At 40.6% G+C, this 14,853-nt stretch overlaps 1 protein-coding gene across 6 annotated transcripts in view; it reads left to right on the forward strand.

The window, feature by feature from the left end:
- Positions 1-14,543: 14,543 nt before the first annotated feature.
- PSIP1 (PC4 and SFRS1 interacting protein 1) overlaps positions 14,544-14,853 on the forward strand; it is a 47,515-nt gene continuing 47,205 nt past the window's right edge. For all 6 annotated transcript variants that reach the window (XM_032300143.1, XM_032300144.1, XM_032300149.1 and 3 more), the window contains exon 1: positions 14,544-14,734. The gene's annotated coding sequence lies outside the window, so the exon portion shown is untranslated. The remainder of the gene's footprint in view (positions 14,735-14,853) is intronic.

Genomic DNA, 14,853 nt, shown 5'->3' on the forward strand with positions numbered 1-14,853 from the left:
GAGACTTTGTCTCAAAAAAAAAGGTATATATATATGTATGAAAATTATTTGTATGAATAATGAAAATAAAACACAACTTGTGGCCAAAAAAAAACCAAAAAAGAATTCTTGAAACCCAACAGTAAAAACACCACTCCAACTAGGAAATGAGCAAAGAACATGAAGAGACATTTATTTATTTCATCAGAGGATGTACAGATAGCAAATGAGCACATGAAAGGATGTTTAATATCATTACCCATTTGGGAAATGCAAATTAGGACCATCCTGTTAGAATAGTGTAAAGAAAAAATAGTGACGATACCAAATTCTGGTGAGGATGTGGAAAAACTACATTTCTCCTACGTCGTTGGTGAGAATGTAAAATGGTTCAGCGACTCTAGAAAATAGTTTGGCAGTTTATTTAAAAAAACGAAGTGTGCAACTACCATACACCCCAGTAATGATACTTCTGGGCATTTATCCCAGATAAATAAAAACTTACATCTACACAAAAACTGTACACAAATATTCATCAAAGCTTTATTTGTAATAGGGGAAATCTAGAAACAACTATGATGTCCTTCAATAGGTGGATGAGTCCATAAATTGTATATATTCATACCATGGAATCCTATTCAGAAATAAAAAGCAGTGGACTATTGATACATAGGAAAACTTTGATGGGTTTCAAGAGCATTAAGATCAGCTAAGATCGTGCCATTACACTCTAGCCTGAGGAAAAGAGCAAAACTCCATCTCAAAAAAATAAAAAATCATTCTCAAAATGATGAAATTATAGGGATGGAGAAATGATTAGTGATTGCCAAGGGTTAGGAATTGGGAGGAGGAGAAGATGACTCTAAAGGGGTAGCACTAGGGGTCTTCATGGTGGTGGAATAGTGCCGTATCTTGATTGTGGTGGCAGGAATCTATACCGTGTGATAAGTGACAGATAGTTATACATACACATTGTTCCAAAATCAATTTTCTGATTTCGTCATTATACTACAATTAAGATATAACCATTGGAGGATATGAGAAAAGGGTTTAAAGGAACTTTCTGTATTATTTTTGCAACTTTCTGTGAATCTATAATTATTTCAAAATAAAAACTGAAATATATACACTGTAGGATCAAGAGAAAGTTTTTGTTTAAGGTAAGGAAAATCTGCTTTCTTTATAGATATTATGAAAGCATGGAGAAAAGGACCAGAAGTGACAGAAATACAATATTTTCAGTATTTACTCCACCTTTTTTTCTCACACATGGCTCCTACAAAGCTTCATTTTCTTCTCTTCATACACTCACAGTGAAGCTTTTCTTCAGAATTTCATTTTATTGAGTTTGTATTGTGAAAACAAAGGTATAGTAAACATATGATCCTCTGCAATTCAGGGCATCACCTTTCCCCCATCTCCCAAAATAGAAGGAGTTAGCCTTGGACAGTGACAGTATGAGGGAAATTCTTTACTTTTCCATCGAGGCAGCAGGGACAAAGACAGGTACTACTTTGAGAAGAGCTTGATGGCAGATCTTCTCTGTGGGGAAAAGGTTATCTGCTAAGAGGTTAAGTATAAACTTGAAAAGTACTAACATGGCTTGAAATTTTTCTTATTAGAAAGTAAAATTAAAAAAAATTTTTTTTTGTTTGTTTTAGAAATGAGGTCTTGCTACGTTTCCCAGGCTGAATTCAAACTCCTGGGCTCAAATGATCCTCTCAGGTCAGCCAGGATTACAGGCACGAACATTTTTTTTTTTTTTTGGTCTTAAAAAGAAAAAGATTAATATAGCTCAAAAAGTATCTTACCACCCTTCCACTGAACTCTTAAGATCACTCAACTGGTCATTCATTAATTTTTGTTTCCTCTCCATTGTATAACCCATTGGTGACTACAGGTGCCCACCACCATACCCGGCTCATTTTTTGTATTTTTAGTAGAGATGGGGTTTCACCATGTTGGCCAGGCTGGTCTTGAACTCCTGACCTCAAGTGATTCACCCGCCTTGGCCTCCCAAAGTGCAGGGATTATAGGCATGAGCCACCATGCCCAGCCTGAGCTTTGTTAATCTTTCTCTGATTCTCTACTTTTTTTTTTTTTTTTTGCTATCTCTAAGGCTACCAAGACATTCAAGGGATCATCCAATTGTGATAGTCTGAAGATGAGAAGGCTTTCATATGTACTTGGTGCAGTACATCTGCCTACTTCTTGTGAAATTCTAGAAGGAGAAAGGAAACCCTGCAGTGAGACTGGATTTCCTGCTAGTCAATAGTATTAAAGTTAGAGTTATTTGACATAAGAAAATAGATAAAATGTTTCTTATATAGCTGCTTTTGTGAAATATGATTCAAACTTGCCACATTAATATGAATTTTAACTTACAGGACCTACATGATTTTACTGTGTTCTTTAGCAACACTTGTGGTCTAGGAGAGAGAAAGCAGAAATGGCCCAGTTCTGCCTCTTTTATCTTTTGAATTGTATGAAAAGAGAGAAAGACTCCCACATGAGCAAAACAAACATAGCATTGATAAGAAATATAGAACATTAAAGTGTTTCTCACTCTCCCTTCAAATAAACAATATGTTTTTGTTTGTTTTGAGACAGGATCTTGCTCCGTCTTCCAGACTGGGCTACAGTGGCGATCGTAGCTCACTGCAACCTCGAACTCAAGCGATGGTGGGCTCAAGTGATTGTCCCACTTCAGGCTCCTGAGTAGTTGGGGCAGCCGCATGTGCCACCATGCCCTGCCAATTCTTTTTAGATGTTCTCACTACTCATCTTTAAGATCTGTCATTAGAGCTGGTAAATAAATCATCTCTGCACATATGAGGTGGTATAAACTGGTGAAACTTGATTCTTAAAATGTAACTGGAAAGTTTCCCATGACTACTAAATATTTCCAGATATACTGATTAAAATCCAGGGTAAAAATTTAAGCAATTCCCTTAAATTGAGTGTGTTATTCAATAATATACAGTTGGCCCTCCTTATCTGTGGGGGATTGTTCCAGAACCCCCGTGGATACCATAATCCTTGGATACTCATGTCCCTTAGTTAGCACTCACAGGGGGAGGTGGAATGGAGGGGGTGGCGTGAGGGGGTGGCAGATTCTGCATCCTCGGATTCTACCAATGCAGAATGCAGGTAGTTTTTTCCATCAGAATTGGGGTTGATTGAATCCACGAATGCGGAACCTGCTGATAGAGAGCCAACTGTATTTCAAGAACCTATCATCAGATATTTTTTTCTAGTTTATCGTTATCTTATAAAATGTTTAAGCTAAGCAGTGGTGCGTGCGCCTGTAATCCTGGCTGATGCGACAGGATCATTTGAGCCCAGGAGTTCGAATCCAGTCTGGGAAACATAGCAAGATCTCATCTCTAAAACACACAAAAAAATGTTAAAAATTTTTACCTTCTGGCCGGGCCTGGTGGCTCACGCCTGTAATCCCAGCACTTTGGGAGGCCAATCGTGAGGTCAGGAGATCGAGACCATCCTGGCTAACATGGCTAAAACCCATTTCTACTAAAAATAAAAATAAAAAAATTAGCCAGGAGTGGTGGCATGCGCCTGTAGTTCCAGCTACCCGCGAGGCTGAGGTAGGAGAATCACTAGAACCCGGGAGGCAGAGGTTGCAGTGAGCCAAGGTCGCGCCACTGCACTCCAGCCTGGGCAACAGAGCGAGACTCCATCTCAAGAAAAAAAAAAAGAATAGAAAAGAAGAAAAATTTTTACCTTCTAGTAAGAAAAATTTAAAACATATATTAACTGCCAGACTGAGTAGTATTTACCATCTATGGCTTTCATTAAATATTATACTTAGAAAAAAATGTGATCATGGTTCATCTGCTTAAGAGAAGCATTTCCAATATAATTTTCATAATGAATAAAGTATTAAAATGTGTAATATATGTTGATTTTTAATTACATGACTAATTTTTAATAAAAAACAATCTGAGAAAAAAAATCTATGTCCTATAATCACAAGAAAAAAATGTACACTTTGTAATTTTTCTTTTTTTGAGATGGAGTTTTGCTCTTGTTGCCCAGGCTGGAGTGCAATGGCATCATCTCGGCTCACTGCAAACTCTGCCTCCCAGGTTCAAGCGATTCTCCTGCTTCAGCCTCCCAAGTAGCTGGGATTACAGGTATGTGCTATCATGCTGGGCTAATTTTGTATTTTTAGTAGAAATAGGGTTTCTCCATGTTGGTCAGGCTGGTCTCAAACTCCCAACATCAGGTGATCTGCCCACCTCAGCCTCCCAAAGTGCTGAGATTATAGGCATGCCCCACTGTGCTTGGCCCTAAAGTACTTTCAAATCTAAAATGTACTGGATTAAAACAAAATTCTACAGGACAAGTAGAATGGAAATTGGAGTTCAAGGAGAATAAGCAAATACGGAAAAATTTTAAATGCTAATAAATTTTTATTAAAGAACAATTCTTTATTCCTTAAAACAAATGTATTTATTCATGTTTTTCTGAAAATGAATAATAGTGGCAATGAAATTGCTGTGGGTATTTATACTACACTTCATGTAACATTTTTATTTTAAAATATCTATAATATGCTAGAAACTCCATCTTTTGGAATGATTAAAATGTTGAAAAAATGTTATATTTCAGCTTAAAATGTTTGGCAGGGGGAATTATAGCAGCAAAAAAATGTGAAGACTGTTGTCACAGGCATCATGTGAGGTTGGAAAGGGACTGATGAGCTGAGTGAAGCGGGATGCAAAAATGACTCAAGTCAAGTTGACTGAGAAAAAGAGGTTCAATGGATAGAACAGTGCTGGAGAATTGCCTGGATTACCATCACAGCAGAAAGCTCCAAGTTTCAAATCTTGGAGATAAAAGAATTCTTAGCGAAATAAAATATGCAGGCCTATGCTCAATAGGTACTGGTTTTTTGAAATTATAAATATATATTCCTTGGAGTGAGGAATGTCTTTAAAACACTACAGATAAAAATGCACATTTTAAAAACCCATCATATGATTATAAATTATTAATACAAAACTCTCTAAGTAAAAAATAATATACCATCTAAATGTGTAACATTTGAAGACTGTTTAGCTAAACTATAGTATAGCCAGTAATGCAGTCACGAAAAACAATATTTGTAAATAAGGGAGAAGAAACAAATCTTTTTTGCAGAAGAATTCCAAATTATATATATATAGAGAGATACTCCCCTCTCTAGGAGATAAAGCTTCATTCTTGGGTGCCCCTGACCCTGTGGGAGTGGGCTAGACTTAGTGACTGTTTCCAAAGAATAAGCAGGGAAAGAGAAAAAATAGTGACTTTATAGTGGAGAAACCTAACAGACATCACCAAAATCGTGATGGAAGTTAACATTACTCATGGTGTCATGTTGATATCATACAGCTGATATGATGTGACCAGAAAGACACTTCACTTTTGGGTTCTAAAATCCCTTATCATCAGTATAATCATGGGGAAAACATCAGACCAACTCAGATTAGGGGACATTCTACAGTGTATCTGGCCAGAACTCCTCAAGACTGCCAAGATCAGGAGAATCACTTGAACCCTGGAGGCAGAAGTTGCAGTGAGCTGAGATCTCGCCACTGCACTCCAGCCTGGATGACAGAATGAGAGTCTGTATCAAAAACAATAGACTGCCAAGGTCATGAAAAACAAGGGAAGACTTAGAAACTGCCATAAACCAAAAAGACCCAGGAGGACTTGACAACTAAAAATAATGTGGTATCCTAGATAGAATCCTGTAAAAGAAGGAGGACATTAATGGGAAAGTTGGTGAAATACAAATGCACTCAGTAGTTTAGGTAACAGTGTTGGCCAGACGTGGTGGCTCACCCCTGTAATCCCAGAACTTTGGGAGTCCAAGGCAGGTGGATCATGAGGTCAGGAGTACAAAACCAGCCTGACCAAAATGGTGAAACGCTATCTCTACTAAAAATGCAAAAATTAGCTGCGCGTGGAGGTGCATGCCTGTAATCCCAGCTACTCAGGAGGCTGAAGCAGGTGAATTGCTTGAACCCAGGAGGTACAGGTTGCAGTATGCCTAGACAGCACCACTGTACTCCAGCCTGGTGACAGAGCAAGACTCCGTCTCAAAACAAAACAAGTGTTGTAGAAATGTTAATTTCTTAATTTTGACATACTTACAATGCTAATATATTAACAAGTGTGAAAACTTAGCAAAAGGTATACAATAACCCTATGTATTATTTTGGTGACTTTTCTATAAATTTAAAATTATTCAAAAAGAAAAAATTTACTTAAAAACAATATTTACAAACTATGTTTAAAAATCTATTCAAAAATTCAGGTATGGTGGCTCATGCCTGTAATCCCAGCACTTTGGGAGGCTAACGTGGGAGGATTGCTTGAGCTCAGGTGTTCAAAACCAGCCTGGGCAACACAGAGACCTCATCTCTACAAAAAATAAAAAATTAGCCAGGCACGGTGGTGCACACATGTAGTCCCAACCACTCGGGCTGGGAGGACTGCTTGAGACCAGGAGGGTGAGGCTTCAGTGAGCTGTGACTATGTCTCTGCACTGCAATCTGGGTGACAAAGTGAGATGCTGTCTGAAAAAAAAAAATCTATACAAATGAAGACTGGAAGATAATTCGCAAATGTTTTAACAGGGTGATTTGTGGGTATGGAAATTTTAAGAATTCATTGCTACTACTTTGTATTTTCTTTTTTTTGAGACAGAGTTTCACTCTTGTTACCCAGGCTGGAGTGCAATGGCGAGATCTCGGCTCACTGCAACCTCCGCCTCCTGGGTTCAAGCAATTCTCCTGTCTCAGCCTCCAGAGTAGCTGGGACTACAGGCGTGCACCACCATGCCCAGCTAAGTTTTTTTGTATTTTTAGTAGAGACGGGGTTTCACCATGTTGACCAGGATGGTCTTGATCTCTTGACCTCGTGACCCACCCGCCTCGGCCTCCCAAAGTGCTGGGATTATAGGTGCGAGCCACTGCGCCTGGCCTACTTTGTATTTTCTAAATATTTTGTAATCTATATATATATATATACTCTGTTTTCACCAAGCCACCTTAGATTTCCATATTACTCTAGGTGAATGTCTTAACAAATATTTTCTTGACTAAACGATACATATAAAACACATTTAAGCAGAAATCTTCTACTAACCACTGTGGAGGAACTAATAAGTTATGAGATGCAATATCAAAAAAATAAAATAACAATGAGATACCTAATACAAATCTAATAGAATGGACAAAATCCAAAACACAACACCGAATGCTGATGAGGATGTAGAGCAATGGGAACTCTCATTCATTGCTGGTAGGAATATAAAACGATACAACCACTTTGGAAAATAGTTTGGCAATTTCTTAAAAGTGAAACATATTCTTACCATATGAATCAGGAATTACGGTACTTGGTATTTACACAAAACATACACTTAGTTGTTTAGAGCAGTTTTATTTATAATTGCTAAAACTTGGAAGCAACCAACATGACCTTCAGTAGGTGAATGAATAAACAAATGGTGGTACATCCAGACAATGGAAAATTATTCGGAACTAAAAAGAAATTAGCTATCAAGCCATGAGAAAACATGGAGGAAACTTAAATGCAGATTACGAAGTGAAAGAAGCCAATCTGAAAAGGTTACATACTGTATGATTTGGAAAAGACCAAATTATGAAGACAGTAAAAAGGTAACTGGTGTCCATGACTTGGGGAACGGATGGTTGGATAGGCAGGGCAGAAAGGCTTTTAAGGGCAGTGAAACTATTCTGTATGATGTTACAGTGGCGGATACATGTCATTATAAATTTGTCCAAACCCATAGAATGTACAATAGAAATAGTGAACTCTAATGTAAACTATAGACTTTGGGTGATGTGTCAATGTCATTTCATTAATCATAAAAAATGTAACACTTGGCCAGAGCTCACGCCTGTAATCCTAGCACTTTGGGAGGCCAAGATGGGGGGATCATGAAGTCAGGAATTCAAGACCAGCCTGGCCAAGATGCTGAAACCCTGTCTCTACTAAAAATACAAAAGTTATTCGGGTGTGGTGGCACATGCCTGTAATCCCAGCTACTCAGGAAGCTGAGGAAGGAGAATTGCTTGAACTCACGCAGCAGAGGTTGCAGTGAGCCAAGATTGTGCCATTGTACTTCAGCCTGGGAGACAGAGCAAGACTCCATCTCAAAAAAAAAAAAAAAAGGTAACACTTTATTGGGGAATGTTGATAATGATACAGGCTATGCATGTGTAGGAGTAGAGGGCATGTGGATACATATTTATCTTCTCAATTTTGCTGTAAATCTAAAACTGCTCTCAAAAAAAAAAAAAAAAAAAAAAAAAACAACCAGGCCAGGTGCAGTGGCTCATGCCCATAATCCTACAAACTTCAGAGGCTGAGGCAAGAGGACTGCTTGAAGCCAGGAGTTTGAGACCAGCCTGGGCAACATAGAGAGACCTTGTCTCTACAAAAAATTAAAAAAGAAAAAAAAAAAAAAAAAAGCTAGGCATAGTGGTGTGCGGATGTAGTCCCAACTACTCCAGAGGTTGAGGTGGAAGGATCACTTGAGCTCGGGAGGTTGAGGCTGCAGTAAGCCGAGATTATGCCACTGCACTGCAGCCTGGACAACAGAGCAAGACCATGTCTTAAAAAAACAAAAACCAATCCAACAAGAAGAAAAAAAAAATCCCTGAGAGCAAAGTCAAACCAGTAATTTGTCATCCAGCAGTCCTTAGAAGTGAAGTTTTCAAACAACTTTTTCCCTCTACATCTGGTTGGATTTTAGACCCAATCATAGCATAACCCCATACATACATGGAAGACAACTGTTTCCCCCCCAACCAGGTTGTAAATATGGCTAAGATGCTAATATCATGCATATTATATGTTTCTGATCTAATTTAATACTCACAATAGCCCTCTAAGGCAAGTGTCCTTATTCACATGTCACTGATTAGAAAGTAAGTACAATGAAGTTAAAGCACATGTGGAAAATGACAGAGCCATCATCAGAACACGTGCTTGACTCCAAAGCCTGTGCTCTCTTTTCTTCCGTCATGTCGAAGTTTTAACTATTAGTTTTTTCTCTGTAATGGAACATCGAGCACTTGACTTACTTTTTCTAAATATTAAGATAAATTAAATTTGTGTTTAAAGTAAAGCCTCTGGTGTCTGGCTATCAGAGCTCAACCTCACATCCCCTGCTTATCAATGAGCTCATAAGAAAGCACATTGCCAAAATGTTGCATGGTATAATATTTACGATCACTAGTCCTAGGTGACGGTTTTCCAGGAAAAAAGAAAGGGGAGCTCCATTATCAAAAAACTTTGGACTCATGGCTAAAAACCCGTTTTAGAAATTCATAAAACAAATTTAATATATTAACAGCTCTGAGATGTCTTACTTTAAAGAAAGCCATGCTACTTTGTTTGACTCTGCATTTCTCAAATTCATTTGTCTACAGAATTTCCTTTTCCCGAGCTTATGCCTTTTAACTTCGCACACTACACTATTGCCCTCAGAAAACACTCTGAGAATGCTAACCTAGAAGAATCAACGGTACAAAGACAATAAAAGACATACCAGGTTGGTAGGCCTATTGACCAGAGCAAGAGATCATTCTACTTTCAAAGCTACACACCTCACACACCAAAATCAGGGAGAGAATAAGAATATGGAGGAAAATGAGAAAGAATGTAGACAAAAATAAGATGAAGAAGGGAAAAAGGCAAATCAGGCAGCAGAGTCAGAAGGGAGTATGACATACACATTTGAGGGGTAAGAGAAGCCTTAGAACTGAGACTGAAGATGGAGATGTAAGACAGAAGCAAACCAAGTGTCTGAGATGAGAAGCGATCAGGTTATTTAGCGATTTTTTAAAAATCCCACTGGAGGCCAGGCACGGGTGGCTCAAGCCTGTAATCCTAGCACTTTGGGATGCCAAGGTGGGCAGATCACCTGAGGTCAGGTGTTTGAGACCATCTTGACTAACAAGGCGAAATCCCGTCTTCTACTAAAACTACAAAAAAAATTAGCTGGGCGTGGTGGCACATGCCTGTAATCCTAGCTACTTGGGAGGCTGAGGCAGGAGAATCACTTGAACTCGGGAGGCAGAGGCTGCAGTGAGCCAGGATCGTGCCACTGTACTCCATCCAGCCTGTGTGACAAAGCGAGACTCTGTCTCAAAAAGAAAAAAAAATCTACTAAAACAGCCCACAGTCTAGGCAGTGTTCACAAAGGCACCAATAGTACTCACAAGTCAACTGTCAAACTGTCTCTGCCTTGCTTCTTTCTAGTTTTTCCAAGGAGCACTCAGGCTCATCAAGAATTCTCTTATCTCATGTGCCTGAAAACAACTCTCTTTTACACATTGGTAAACCAGCTCAACAGTAAACCTAGTCACTGTCTCATAAGCTAGTACCTCTTAGTTTTTGCCTACCTAAGAGCCAAAGCTTTGAATGCTTATTGATTTTCATGAGAAGCAAGGCCTAGACTGGGTTTATGACATCCCCAACTAAACTCTTTGATTAATGCTCTTGATTTTCCGTCATATTCTTGCTAACGTCCCACTAGTTTCCCATCATGAAGCTTAAAATATAACACATGAGAAAATAGTTCAATACTTGTTCATATCAATAAGTTGAAGGTGCATCACTAACACTGTGTATTAAAATAGGAAATTAGGGCCGGGCGCAGTGGCTCACACCTGTAATCCCAGCACTTTGGGAGGCCGAGGCGGGTGGATCACGAGGTCAAGAGATCGAGACCATCCTGGTCAACATGGTGAAACCCCGTCTCTACTAAAACTACAAAAAATTAGCTGGGCATGGTGGTGCGTGCCTGTAATCCCCGCTACTCAGGAGGCTGAGGCAGGAGAATTGCCTGAACCCAGGAGGCGGAGGTTGCGGTGAGCCGAGATCGCGCCATTGCACTCCAGCCTGGGTAACAAGAGCGAAACTCCGTCTCAAAAAAAGAAAAAAATAAAATAAAATAAAATAGGAAATTATGTAAAAGATATGAAGAGATTATTGTTGCTATTTTTTTAGAATAAATATCTCATTTAGAAAGATTCCCATTAAAATGGTTAAAATGAATGTATTTGTGGTGAATGAAAAATATCACTCACTGCTTTTAAAGGGTTAACCTTTAAGTACTGTACAAGAAAAATTCACAAAGTCAAAACAAAAACACTTTCATGTGTCATACTTAATATTCTTTCTCACCCTGAAGAATTAATGACTCTGTTGGGGTTTTTCACTTGTCCCTCCCTCTCATACATTCAATAAATATTTTTGAAAAAAAAAATTTTGTTTGTTTTGAGACTAAGTCTTGCTCTGCCGCACAGGCTGGAGTACAGTGGTGAGATCTTGGCTCCCTGCAACCTCCCCCTCTCAGGTTCAAGTGATTCTCCTGCCTCAGTCTCCTGAGTAACTGGGATTACAGGTGCACACCGCCATATCCGGCTAATTTTTGTATTTTTAGTAGATACGGGGTTTCACCATGTTGGCCAGGCTGGTCTCAAACTCCTGACCTTGTGATCTGCCCACCTCAGTCTCCTAAAGTGCTGGGATTACAGGCATGAGCCACCACGCCAGGTGCCTTTTTATCGAGTACCTGCACTGACGAATAGGATAGTGCCTACTCCTAAGCAGTTTACAGATTAGTAGGAAAGAGTGTAAATAACAAATTATGTTACTGTAAGATGAGGTCGGATCCTTTCCAGAGGTGATTTTTGGTTGAGTTCTTTAGGACCAGAAGGAGTTAAAAAGAATGGTCTGGTGCTGGGGACAAGCTGGGGAACGGCATGGGGTGGAGGGAAGTTGTTAGGAAATTTGAAGCTGGGAATACTTTCAAGCTCAACGGCGGAAGGTAGAAGAGTAAGTACTAGGCTACTTTTCCTTCCAGCATCTTTTTCTAATTATAAGCCACTCCTCATTCAGCCTCGCTGCCTCCCTGCCCCACCTAGAGGCGATGTGGGATCACAAAAAGGCACGGGCAAGTAGCCAGAAGGCTAGAATACTGCCTTGGCCACTGGACTAGATGTGTGATCTTGGGCAAGTTGCTTATCTTCTATGAGCCTATTTTCTCATCTGTGACATGGGGATAGTAGCACTTGAGTTAAAAGATGGAATGTCGGCCAAGTTCCTCTCTCAACTCACTTAGATTTTCCTGCCTCCATCCCCCCTGCAACGCTTGCTTCAGTTGTTTTGGAAAGTATATTCTTTCACCCTATAACTTTCCCATTGCTCCTATGATCTCCATTTTGCTATACCTTTTCAAGAACCCCCACTAAGAAGGCTGATTATGGAGGAAGGCTGTACCAAGCATGGCTGGAAAATAGTACTGCTGGAAAAGAGCACAGAAAAGCTCTCCACCTGGCTAAGAGGTGCCCGGCTTTCCTTCTCCCTTCCCTGCCCTCCCCTCCCCCTTTCCTCTCAGATTCAGAACTGTTGCTCCCAGGGATCCTGGGCTTTTGTTCTCCGGAAGCTTAAACCGCCACCTGTTTTGCCCTTATTGTTTAAAGGGTATCTCCTGTTGTCCACAGACTACCACAGGTTGAAATGGTCAAAACTTAAAGGCAGCAAGAGCGAAGTATGGTACTTCTTTCAAAAAAACAAAACAAAAAACACTAAAACATCAATACTTTTCCATTTTCCTTTGTTTTTTATTTCTTTTCTGAGGTCCCCCAACATTAACTACCCCCTCTTTACTTGTGGGTCCTACCATTAGTACAAATAAAAAGTTATCTTTAAAATTAATGATAACTTATTATATGTCTGTTTTCTTAGTTTGAAGTTCTTACAGTCTGAGGTATCCACTACAGCAGTTTCTCAACCTTGAATATACATAAGAATCACCTAGAGATCCTGTTAAAACGCAGATTATGATTTAGTAGGCCTGGGGAAGGGCTGAGCTGCTAATAGGCTCCCACCCAAGTGCTCCCTTGCTGCTAGGCCCTGGACCACACTTGCAGTAGCAAGGCCTTGTAGGGTTTATAACAAATAAAGTGCACAAAAAAATCATTGCTGAATGATTTCTTGGTCTCGCTTACTCTGTATCTTGAGCTTTTCTTCAACACATCTTTCTCCACCTTTTCCTGTGCATAATTTATAGCCAACACCTGACAATTATTCCTTTGTGTAATTACTTAGTTGTGCTCTTCCTTCCCTTTTCATAGTCATCAGTCTCACTGAGAAATGGGTCATTTCATGTGTACTCGTTACCCGGAGCCTCTTTCTATCATCTACCTTGAAACATCAAGAACTGGTTAAACAATCATTTTCACCCCTTTCTTGCTCAGCAACCTATAGTAGCTCGCTACTACACACATTAAACTCAAATTCAGAATGAGAAGCTTCAAGACATTTTACCAACCCTTCTTTCTCCTTTGCCAGTCAATTTCTCTTTTTGCTACACTTGGAACTCTCTGCCCAGGTATGATTTTGTTTCTCAAAACTCCTTGCAGGACATTTTACTTTGGGACTGTCTTCTTTCATTCCTTTTCAAAGACATACTGTATTGCTTTCAAAATTCTTAATCTTTACCCACTCAATAAACCTTTTCCTGATTCATTTCCAGTTGGGAGTCCCATATTTAAAGCAGTATTATCTAGGTGCGAATATATGTCTTATTCTTATTTTTATGTGTCTTAACATTCTTTTAAAAAATACTTTCTCTCTCTCTAAAAGGTCAAAAATTAATCTTTAAAATTCCTTGAAGAGCATTTTAAAACAGAAAACATTTGAGGTTTAGTAATACGTATACATTGTACCACCTACTGGCTACTCTTCTACTAGGGAAATAAAATTTAGATGCAGCTAAAATTTAGTTAGGGCCCAAACCCCCATCCTATCTAAAAGGCTTCTGCTTTCCTGTCATCTTTTTCTATCCTTTGCATTTTGCATTCAGTAGAGTTGCATTTTTCTTAATAGTTCTTGGTGCTTTAAACGTTAAAGAAATACGGCTTTCTCATATTACAATTTCAAGGAAAGGGAGACGATGAGGCCCATTCAGCGAGGTGCAAGAGGCCTACATGCTGCACACCCTGTAACCGCCGCTTTCTCCAATTTCATCTATGGGTTTTCATGCAGCTCCTCTTTTTTGGATGATGCAAACCGCGCAAAAGCAGCATTAAAGCCTCCCCACCCTGGGAAACGATACAAGAACATGCAGCTTTACTGCCAGTTTCTCCCTAACACGCAGCCAAGGGATACAGGCCCGGATACCCGCCCCCAAACCGCGTCCACAACAATCATTTCCTCCCTCCCCGCCTTTTACATACAGTACACATACAAATACACACACAGAGAGAGGCCAGCAGGGGCGGGCCGGGCCCGACCACTCCGCAAACCGCAGGGGGAACTTGCGGCATGCCGAGCTATTTTCGCCCAGTTCTTTCTTCTTCGCTTGCGTCTCCCTATCCATCTGCACGCACTTGTTAGACGAAAGCGAACTTAGGAACCCAGGGTTTTCAGAAGCTCGGCTTTGGAGCCACACACCTTCGCCGGGGTCTGCATTATCCCCCCTTTCTCGGCGAGCAGTTGGTCGCGCCCCAGTGCTAGCGGGCGCCGAGCGGGAGCCGCGCGGGAGCAGCGCAGCTACGGCGGCGGCAGCGGTAGTGGCGGAGGCGGTTGCGATTCCAAGCCGTTGAGACGCCTTTGCGGCAGCTGGTGGCGCAGGTGGCTTGCGTGGACACGGGTATAGGCGGCCGGCCAGCAATCGCAGCCTCGGCGTCCGCGGCCCCAGCAGGTGAGCGGGCGACGGGGGACTCGCCCCGCCCCCCCTTCCCCCCCCCCCCCCCCCGTGGCCTGGCTCCTGGCTGTAGCGGGGAAGTGGACGCGGCCCGCCCGGGGGCCGAGGCTGCAGAG

The sequence above is a fragment of the Sapajus apella genome, unplaced genomic scaffold (genome assembly GCF_009761245.1).
Source record: "Sapajus apella isolate SASKATOON/1434 unplaced genomic scaffold, GSC_monkey_1.0 scaffold42, whole genome shotgun sequence".
NCBI lineage: Eukaryota > Metazoa > Chordata > Mammalia > Primates > Cebidae > Sapajus > Sapajus apella.